Source organism: Limanda limanda, chromosome 17 (genome assembly GCF_963576545.1).
Source record: "Limanda limanda chromosome 17, fLimLim1.1, whole genome shotgun sequence".
Taxonomy (NCBI): Eukaryota; Metazoa; Chordata; class Actinopteri; order Pleuronectiformes; family Pleuronectidae; genus Limanda; species Limanda limanda.
Window position 1 is genome coordinate 5,514,710 of NC_083652.1, and position 10,352 is coordinate 5,525,061.

Here is a 10,352-nt window from a genome sequence, read left to right on the forward strand (position 1 = left end):
TTCGTCTGATTTTACAGATTATGTTTCCTTATTTCTCATGAGTGAGAGTTCAATTTGTGCAATACCAAAACTGGTCAACTCACCACTGGGGGGACTGTCTGTCTTGTCTTTGTGCTTCCTTGTTTACTTTCTCAGATGGAGAGCATCAAAAAAAGGGAAACGGATTTCCACATTAAAACAGATAGTTTTGGATGAATGAGAATTGTAGTATAGCAGCACGCAGTCCTGAATAATAATAATATTACTGTAAGGGTGAGAGATATTCATTTCAGTTGTTTATTCTTAAAAAACTTAAAAACTGCTAAATGTCAAGTAATTAGTATCAGTCCAGCAAGCTTATAACTTATAATTATTTATAATTGTAAAAATAAATAAATAGATAATACAGTTAGCAATATCGTTAAACGTATAACCATGATTATTTCACTGGCATTGTTTATTGGAAAGACATGGTTGACTATCTCAGAGCGGAAATTGACATTAAGACATATTGTTTTGATCTAATATTAAGGAATCTGCTGCGATTTGTGTGATGCATCCCACCATCGATCACTGACAGGAGGGCAACAATCACAAATCCAGAAACACGAGGAAACCATGTAGAAGGTCCATCCCATTAAAAATGATCTTTCAGAATCTTTAACAGTTCATCAGAGAGCAGACTCATAGCACAGGTGTAAATAAAGCTTATGTTGGTGTTGTCCCAGTTTCAGAATCAAACTTGTTTCTGTCAGTATCAATACCTGTCCTCTGCTCCTCCCTCGGCGGCCTCCACAGTGAAGTAGGCTGTTCCAGGTCACTCTGCTCACACACAGGCTGCAGCTTTTCCTTTAGGCTCAGGGAAATAAATCAGAGCTCTGTAGGTTTCTCTCCTGTAGAAATCAAGGTCACACAGTGTCTTTGGAATCCAGGACAGTTCGTCTCATGTGACAAGCTGTTCATTGGCCTTGTGTTACCAGGGTGGCTCTCAGTGGAAGTTGGCGCTGCACATTTGTGCACGTTTATTAAAACTACCTCCTCTCGCCTAAAAAATACAGTACATATATTCAACATAATACATTAAATTCAAATGTCTTTGCACACAGTGATTCAGGGAAGGATCACAGGCCTCATGTTGAGCCCTCTGCAGCATCACTGCTGTTGATTGACGAGTTTGCAATGTGAACTCTTGACGCAGCTGATCTGTCAGAGAGCTGCTTACTGCAGAGGAACTGATGGTGAGTATTTTCTTTTCTTCTGTGCTTACTTTGTGACCCTACAGGAAACTCCTCTGAGAGACTTCAGCCTACTTGCCTAGATTGAATATCGCCACCCTGCACGCTCGGTTCGAGTTGTCACGCAACTTTTTGCAGTGTAGAGTGAGTTTCCCTCGCGGCAAAAAATTAAAAAAACATTCAGTCTTTTTAAACCACTCCCTTTCACAGTCTCACATCCAGGTCTTGAACAAGAGGAAATAGTGTCTTAAATATCCCTGACACACTTAAAGAGACAAATGAGTGCAGGGGAACATGTGCGAGAGCGAAACGTCTGTAAACAAGTGCTGGTCTCTGCTGGGGGCTCACTCTGTCAGATAGTCCTCAGCAGGACACAGTCAGCTCAGCAGCATCTTGTTGACGGCTGCTGAACATCCTCGTTTCATCATGTACACACAGTAGGAAGCCTCACACATCACCTCAGCACCCCCCTCACACGAAGAGGAAACAGGAGGTCCCACATCGGGTTCCTGGGTCGCCGCCAGAAAACCAGACCAGCATGGGTGACACTCACATGATGTAAACATGACACTCTTTTGAGATCTGCTGAAGACAACTGTAAATCAGCAGCTGCATGATTGTGTTTGGTGATGCATTGTCAATAACCAATCTCCTGTATTAGCTTCCTGTTATATTTAGGATAGTATTTATGGAATGATATGGCACCATCATACCTTAAAGAGCTCATAGTACCATATCACTCCACTAGAGCAATGCACTCCAAGAATTCAGGCTTACTTGTCTTCCCTTAAGTCTCTAAAGGTCGACTAGGAGCCCTAGCTTTCAGCTGTCAAGCTCCTCTCCTGTGGAATCATCTCCCAGTTTCATTTCCGGAGGCAGACACCGTCTCTACGTTTAGGAGACAACTTAAATCCTTTTTTGTTAAAGATTATAGTTAGAGTCGTTGCAGTTCTTGGTTATGCAGCTATAGGTCTAGAATGTCAGAGGAGACATGCCAATCTCTTTCTTCCTCTTTCTCTTCATCACATTAATGTCTCATCAATATTACTGACTTAACTTACTTGCTGGAGTCTTTGTGCTTTATCGTTTGCACATAGGATCGCTGCTGCTGGCGGATCGTGGATCACAGACCATGATGGCGGATCTTGGATCATGATCATGGATGGTGATCCTGGTGGCAGCTGATCAGGGAATATTGATACAACCAAATTGCTCCCTTCATCCCTGATGTCTGTCCTGGGAGAGGGATCCCTCACCTGTAAACAGGGCTTTTTTGATAGTCTTTCTCTCGGTAAAGGGTTAAGGGCAGAGAATGTCTCGCCTTGTTAAGTCCTATGAGACTAAATTTGATAGATTGATTGTCATTGTGCTGTTTTTATTTCCATCGAATTTCCATCCACATTATTTTGTTGTTCACTCTGTTTTCATCTCATGAGGATTTTGTCCTCCTGACGTCAGACAATATCAATCCAACCCATATTGAGCTTCTGGCAATTGATAAATCGACATTGCAGGTCACCTGTGCCAGGGGGTTTGAACAAATATATGTCACTGTTCAACGGCGCTGGAGCGAAAGGCATGGCCTACGACATCAGGGGGCAGCTGGCATTACCCTAACGTATGACCCTTGCCCCATCTGAATGGGAGGACCCTCTTTCTCCCCCAGATGAGTGTCATCATTGGACACAATAAAGACATATGTATATGTGCTAATAGACAATGTCACCGGGGTCTCCCAACAACGGCCAAAGACAAACCAGTTGCTTTTCAGCACATTTATTATCAGACATACTTGCAAACACTAACCTTAAAGGAACTTAAACGGTCCGGCGGTTTCTGCTGGCGTGGCAGCTCAGCTCGGCTCAGTCTCTTTCTTCTAATGTGTCTGTCAGTGTCTCTCCTTCCTTCTCTCACTGTGGCAGCTCTGCTCTGCAGTGCCTTATGAATCCAGGGAGAGTTAATAGGGCAACTAATCTCCGCTGTGCCGATCACTTGTCCCTGGTTCACCTGGAGGTGCCCCCTCCACAGTATATACTGGTAACCGTCTCAGTGTGTTCACACACATTTTGGACAATTCAAACTTCAATCAAATGATTTAAAATGTATTGAATAAGCTGTTAAAAAGTGGGAAATTGGATATAAAGTTTGTAAAATGTATTTCTTTAAACTGGTGTTTGGTTTAATTTCCTTTGCACTTTCCGTGGGATTTCATTTCAACACAATTGTAGAGTTGTAGAGTTGTCAAAATGTTGAAAGTTTCCTAGTTATGGTCATAAAACATTAATCATGTCAGAATTACTTTTTCAAATAATTGTTGATAATATTTAAATAATATTAGGAAGAAATGAATTAGAAAGGGGGAAATCCAAAAAAACTCCCCAATTTTGTGTGTATGGTTTTTTACACAGCATTTAAAAAAGGGTTTAAGAGAGTCAACCAACAAGTCTGTTCAACATGCAGAGACAGACTCCATGCTCTTTACATTTTTAAAGATCATGAGCAGCTTGAAGGAAATTTTTGTTGGCATTTGATCAAAGGGACACATGAGCCAGTCTCATGGAGAACCAGTCTGATCTCCAGCTCCAGTGACCACCTGAACCTTCTGAAGTCTCTCCTCGGCTTCATCGCTGAAGTCCAGGTCTGGGGAAGAAATGACTTTAGCCAGAAGAGGAAAAGAAATCTCAAGGTGATGAGAGGAAAGATGGGAGACAGAGAATGAAAAGGAGGAGTGTGTGTGGACACGAAGCCTTGTTATCCTGGCAGCAGATGGAGACTGAACTGTGTGTATGTTTTGTGATTAATGAAGGTGCTTGTCAATAAGACAATGCAGCCGGGATATTAATTCGTCAATCTGGCAGGAAGCTCTGACTATAATTGAAAAATGTTCTCTCTGAATACGGAGCACATAGAAACTGATTTTTTAGCTAGAGCTGAGAGTTATGCTCAATGTCATGAAGCAACAAGTTTCAGTATGTATTGATTGTGGAATTATAAAGGCTCAAATGTAGAATTTCTAATCACTACATTAAGCATCAACTCATCTATCTGTAGCTTAATTTTAAGTTTAGTTGTCGTTTGCAGATTGCAGCATGCTACTGCTCTAAAGTAGGATGGTAAACATTGAATTTAATAAACAACATATTAACTGTAAGTGAGTTAGCATGGTGATTCTAGCATTTCCTTCAGAGCACTGATTCATATCAGTCTTGATTAACTGAAATTACAGGACTGCGGTTGTGCGCCTCCACCAACCAGTGCACATATTTTTCTTCAGATTCATATAAAGGTCAGTGTGACCTTTACCTTTGACAACCGAAATGTAATAACTTTGTATTCCAAGAGAAACCTGATCAAAAGTTGAAGAAATTCCCGCAAGTATGGACTGGGGGGACCTGGGGCATGGACTGCTCCACTGCCCGGGCAAGATATCAAACAGCCAGACCGCAACGCCACCAAGCCCGGGGCAGACACCCAGGGCGCTCTGCACAGCTCTGCTTACAGCGTTCATTTTGGGTCTTTTTATACATGTTTGGACAGTACTATCTCTGTCAGTTGACGATAGAGGAATCCAAGTATCACAAACTAACGCGATCAAATGTGCCAAGCTATGCTATGTTTAAAACTTAAATTTTTAGATTCTTTTTGGTTTTGAAACAACAACAACAGATTTGCGTTTTTTACCTTTTACAGTTACAAATGAATATCCAATGGTAACCAATGGTACGCTCCTCCAAATATGGTTACTTCTGGTTTAAAAAAAAAGGGTGATGCTGGACAAAATGTAAAACTCTTGGATTCAAAACAGCTCACAAACCAATGGCTGATGTTGGTTGACAATGGGTGATATTCAACGGGCTGTACATGGGAATGTGCTGCATATTAACTTTGCCTTGACAGTGTCATCTATTTATCTTCACTGGACACATTACTAGGTTCCCAATATTATTATTTCATCCAAGGTCGAACAACTAAGACAAAGTGGTTTAATATGTGTTTCCCTTTTGCCTGCGACAAAGAAGTATCTCACTTCACATAACTATTGTGGCAATAAATAGCAAAACAATTCGAAACAGTTCACTGTCTTTCATTTCACTCTTGAACTCTCATAAAAGCTCATAAAAGCTCATAAAAGCTATGCAACTAATAAAACAAATGGAAAAACAAAAGGAAAAAGGAAATATAGCAGACAATCAGATCTTCTGCATTTGCAGAGACACAGAAGTACATTTTTGTTGATTTTCCCCTTTAGGATGTAGTTACACCATTTCCCCTCCTTTTTGAAAAAAAACAACAATCTTTTCTTCCCTTTTCTCACTACGACTATCCATTCCCGTGCAGAAACACTTTGGGCAATCTCAGAGGCAGCTCTGCTATTGACTGCTCTCTTTTAAGCAGTGGTGAAGCAGTATGTCAGGGAAGGATCGATATCAGCCGCCTACGAGAACTACATGTGTGTTTGTGTTTGCTTGTGTGTGTGTTTGTGTGTGTGCTGAGAAATGCCTCAGCCTATTAGTTGCATTCATCATCCAAATCCCATGGTGGTGGTATGGTCACCGGTAGATGCCGTGGTGTTTACACACTCAGGCTCCTTAAGAACCCTGCTCTATTAACTCCCTGCATTTACATGATGCCCACATCCATTCGTTTTTCCCTTGAGGTGAAGAAGCGGTGGCTCTGAACCATAAATAACACAAATTGTCCAATTTCTGCTCAGGTTGGATGTTGTTGGTATAATTGCAGTTCAGATAATGACTCCTATTTCTGCTTGGGTGGTTGGTCAGCAGTGGAGAGTAACTAAGAACGTTCATTATGTGAGTGCTTCCTCTTAATAGTAAACAGATTCCAGAGGGAAATATTCCACTTTCCAGTTCACTTATTTTATCTGATTTTGTGTAAATATAATAAGGGGGTGGGGAATATCATGTATATTGTTGTTTTAACTATGAAGCAGGCATGGTATTTGTGAAAAATCAATACAAGTCTTCAAAATACAAAATAACAGTCTGCATTGCATGTTATTTAATGAAATCGTACAATATTTACTAAAGACCTGCGAATACTGAAAGGAAATGTGAGATAATTGAAAGAAATCCGCACAGGAGGGGTTACTTCAAAAACATGAAAGTGTGAGTAACTGAATGAAGTCTGAGAATATTGAAGCTGAAACTGATTTGAAAAATCCCATCCTTTCTATTTCAAAATATGAAGTCTGTGAAAATGTAGGCAGTGTGAGTAATGATATATAAAATCCTTAAATTAATCATAAGCTAAAATTTGAGTACATTGAATGGAACCCCACATTATGCATTAGAAGCCTGGTGATATTAAGTTAGACAGGGACATATCTCTGTCCAATACTCACTCTCTTTTATCTCTGTATTTAGTCTCCACCTCTCAGATTAATATCTAACTCTTTGGCTGCTGTGTTTGCAAGCTAGTTGCTAACTTTGTCTTTCCATCATGTTGGTGTCACTAATAGAGAGCTTGTAAAGTCTGTTTCAGAGTAAAACTAAACCACAAAGTTGTTGGGTGTAAAACCCAAACTGCTCTGAAAGATGCGTCTGTGATACAGAAAGGTAATAAGAAGCTGCAGCGTCGAGTGATGGATCTTGCTCGACAATATCACATGACACATCAAACACAAATATTGATTATGACAGCTTTAAACTATTTCAGTACCTCTGCCACCATGTTTGGTCAGACTTGGCCTCATCTTGTCCTTGTCTTCTTTGTTTGAGACATCAGTCATTCAAAGCAAAACTTGTCCCTCACGGCGCTGTGGCTTCTGATCGCATCTGGTCCCCAGTGATACATAAGGTCAACTGCAGACTTCTGAAAACCTTCAATCTGTTAGAAATCTCAAGAATAATAAAAGGCAGAAAGTTCAGGCTTGCTCCCAGAGGTCTTCTTGTATTCTTTGTAAAGGTCATCCCATACAAAAACACATATCAGAGCTTGACAACAAGGACGCACAATCAGTGAATAGTAAGATTTATGGTAAAACGTGTATATAGGTTTAGGTTTGAATACAGACAGGTTTTCTTTTCCTTGAGACACAGATGGATCCCTCTGATGGTTAGATCACTTAGGAGAGTGCTTGTTACAATACAAACAATATCACATTTATGGATGGCGGATCGATGCCCATTAGATGATCAGGATCATTCAAGCAGCACTAAATTAATTCATCTGATAAGGTGAATTGTTTAATGGCCAAACATTTGACCATTGTTCAGCAATTTTGGCTACAGTTTTCTAAATAACCTTGTTCCCTTTTCCATCTAAATGCAAATGGCCAAGTGCTGAAGGAAGTGGAAAACCACTGCCATTTGCTATCTTCCCATTTGTGTGTACACTATTGTAACCACAAGGTTTTGTTTAGATATTGTGAGAAATGCAATGCCCTCTCACTCTATGAATTCCGAGAAGGTTTCAGATGGCCCTGGACGTGATGGGAAATGCAGATATTAATACATGTGTACATAAAGTAATAGGAGTCTCCGTGCATTTTGTTTATGGTGTCAGTGAGCAGAAATGCAAAGCTTTACCATGCATGGCAAAAGCAGGTTGGGGTCTTAAATACAACCCACAAATATAATGATTGGTATTTGTAAATACTTTGATATAGTACTTAAGTCGATTTTTCTTGGTATTTATTTTTCTGACAATTTGTAAACTTTTTGTTTACTCCCTACATTTTAAGACAAATATCTAAATGTTTGACCTCTTCATTTTTCACAACAGTTTCGCTACTTTTGTTTAAACAATTTGAGGGGAATTTTCCATTATTTTTTTATTGAGTTGGGCCATTCTAACATCTAGACAGATTTCACCCTTAATGGACAAAAACACAGAAGAGACTATTTCCTTGTTCTGTATTCATCAGAGACTCAGTCACAGTTCATATGCTCGTGACAAGAAGTAACAACATGGAAGAAGAAGTAACAACATCACTGATAACGTTGATAACGATGAAGCAGAACCACATTTATTATTTATATGAGGAATACCTAATTCAATACATTGAACACATTTCCTCCTGGACACGGTTTCACGCTCACAAATCTCTTCTTGCTTTAACCCTATTTCATTAAATAGTTTTATTAATTTTATTAGAAGTAAGAATAGTTAAAGTTAAGGCTTTGAATTATATTAATGTGACACGAGTCTCTGTTTATTTGCACGATGCAGTTGCAAGTAAAGATATTACTTTTATTCTTTGAGTGCATTTCAGAACCTGCACTTTTAAATTGTTCACTTGAGTAAAGAGGTTGAATCAGAACAAGTGTTCTTCTACTTAAGAAAATTATGTGTGTACTTTACCACCTCTGCTTACTAACAACTTTCTCTCTAAGGAATTTTGACAAAAACACAAGGTCACAAGTATTTTCAAACATTGTTGGACGTAATGTGACTGTAATGTGACAACAATAGAGATTGTTCTCTAACTGCATCTCCACTTATGACAAGAGGAAGTGGATCAGTATTATTATTAGCATTGTTGTAGCTAAATTATTTACAAATGTGAGTCTAAATTCATCTATGTGTAATGAGATTTGTATATGTGTACATGGATCTGCAAATCTGTATTTGGAATATGTTTGTTTGACGGATTTGAAAATGTGTACAGCCAATATCTTCAAATATTCAAAGGTCAGGGTCCCAGTGGTCCAATAAAATATTGTTTTGGGTCTCTTGAAAGTGATATCTCACCATCCTGAGGGAACTTTATCCTATTTTGATCAGTTGTCAATTGGAATCGAAGATCAAGTGAGTTTTTTTCCGTGGTCAAAGGTCATGGTTACCTGATATAAATCTGGTTAATATGTACATGGAAGTTGCACTGGTTGGTGGAGTCACACATACACCATTCTGTAATTCTATAGTTTTTCATTTGAATTTATTTCATGAATTATTATTATATACAGTTGGTAGGAACCTGGAGCACCCAGAGCAATGGTAGAAATTTTAAGTATGCAGGAGCTGCTATGGACAATAAAAATTGCGGGAGAAGAGAAATAATAATAAAGAAAAAGGGAAAGAATAGTGTGGTTGCTGACTAAGCAATCACCATTACAGCTCTGATATCTGAAAAAACCCGGTATACTATACTTAAAACTGAAGGTTTTGTCTTTAACCATGTCACAAGCAGAGACCATTAAACAGATACACAAATAGAGTATTGTTTTTTATTTTACATATAAAAACAGAAAATCTGCGAGAACACCCACAGAGACAAAATAAATACCTCTATCCGCAGCTTTAACTTGTCTCGCCTTCACTTTGAATCGCTCTCCTCAACTGACTTTATGTGTTTTCTGCTAGAAGCAACGAGGCGAACGATCCTTGTAAACCTAGACGAATACTTCTTCTTTTTTCCTGGTGCTGCAGGCAGCTGGTTGGTGTGTTCACAGCCTACCGGTGCAGGATCAGGTGCTGGTACAGCGCTCACATCCTCCACCTCCTCCTCCAGAGGCGTCTGGCTGCTCTGTCCTCCTGTGGTCTGTCTGACCTGCCTCTCTGATATTTCTCTAAGATGCTGGATCATTAAGCGTCGGGCAACTTTTGACCAGGTTTCAGACTTCAGCTTTGCTTTGACCTCATCATAGCTTCCCGGAAGTTTGATCCAGTTTCATATTGTCATTTACCAGATTCTCTTTCTCCTTTCTGAGTTCTACTTCCCACTCACGTGCCTCCAGAGTTACAGCTTCAGCCACCTTTTCCTTTTCTTTCATTGGCATCCGTTCCTCCGTGATCTCCTTAGTACTATTAATCAGTTTATTGAATAACAGTGCAACACATTTTGAGTTCCTTGTTGCCAGATGACCGATAAGACGGAAATCCTTGCACCGCTCTTCTGTCATTTTGAACTTTTCTTTCATCATCTCCAGTTTTTCACTGAGCTCCTGATTTTTACTTTCCATATTCCAGTTCATCTGTTTGAGTTCTTCTGCCTCCAAGGCCTAAGTATAAAACTGTGTGCACCGCTCTTCTATCAGTTTGAACTTTTCTTTACCGCACTCATTTACCCTCAGTTTTGTCCTTTCTCTTTCCTCCAGCAGCTCTGTGTGTTGAGGGCTTGTCTATGCTTTAGTTTTACAGGTGATTACTCTGAATTTGTTAATCAAAAAGAATAAC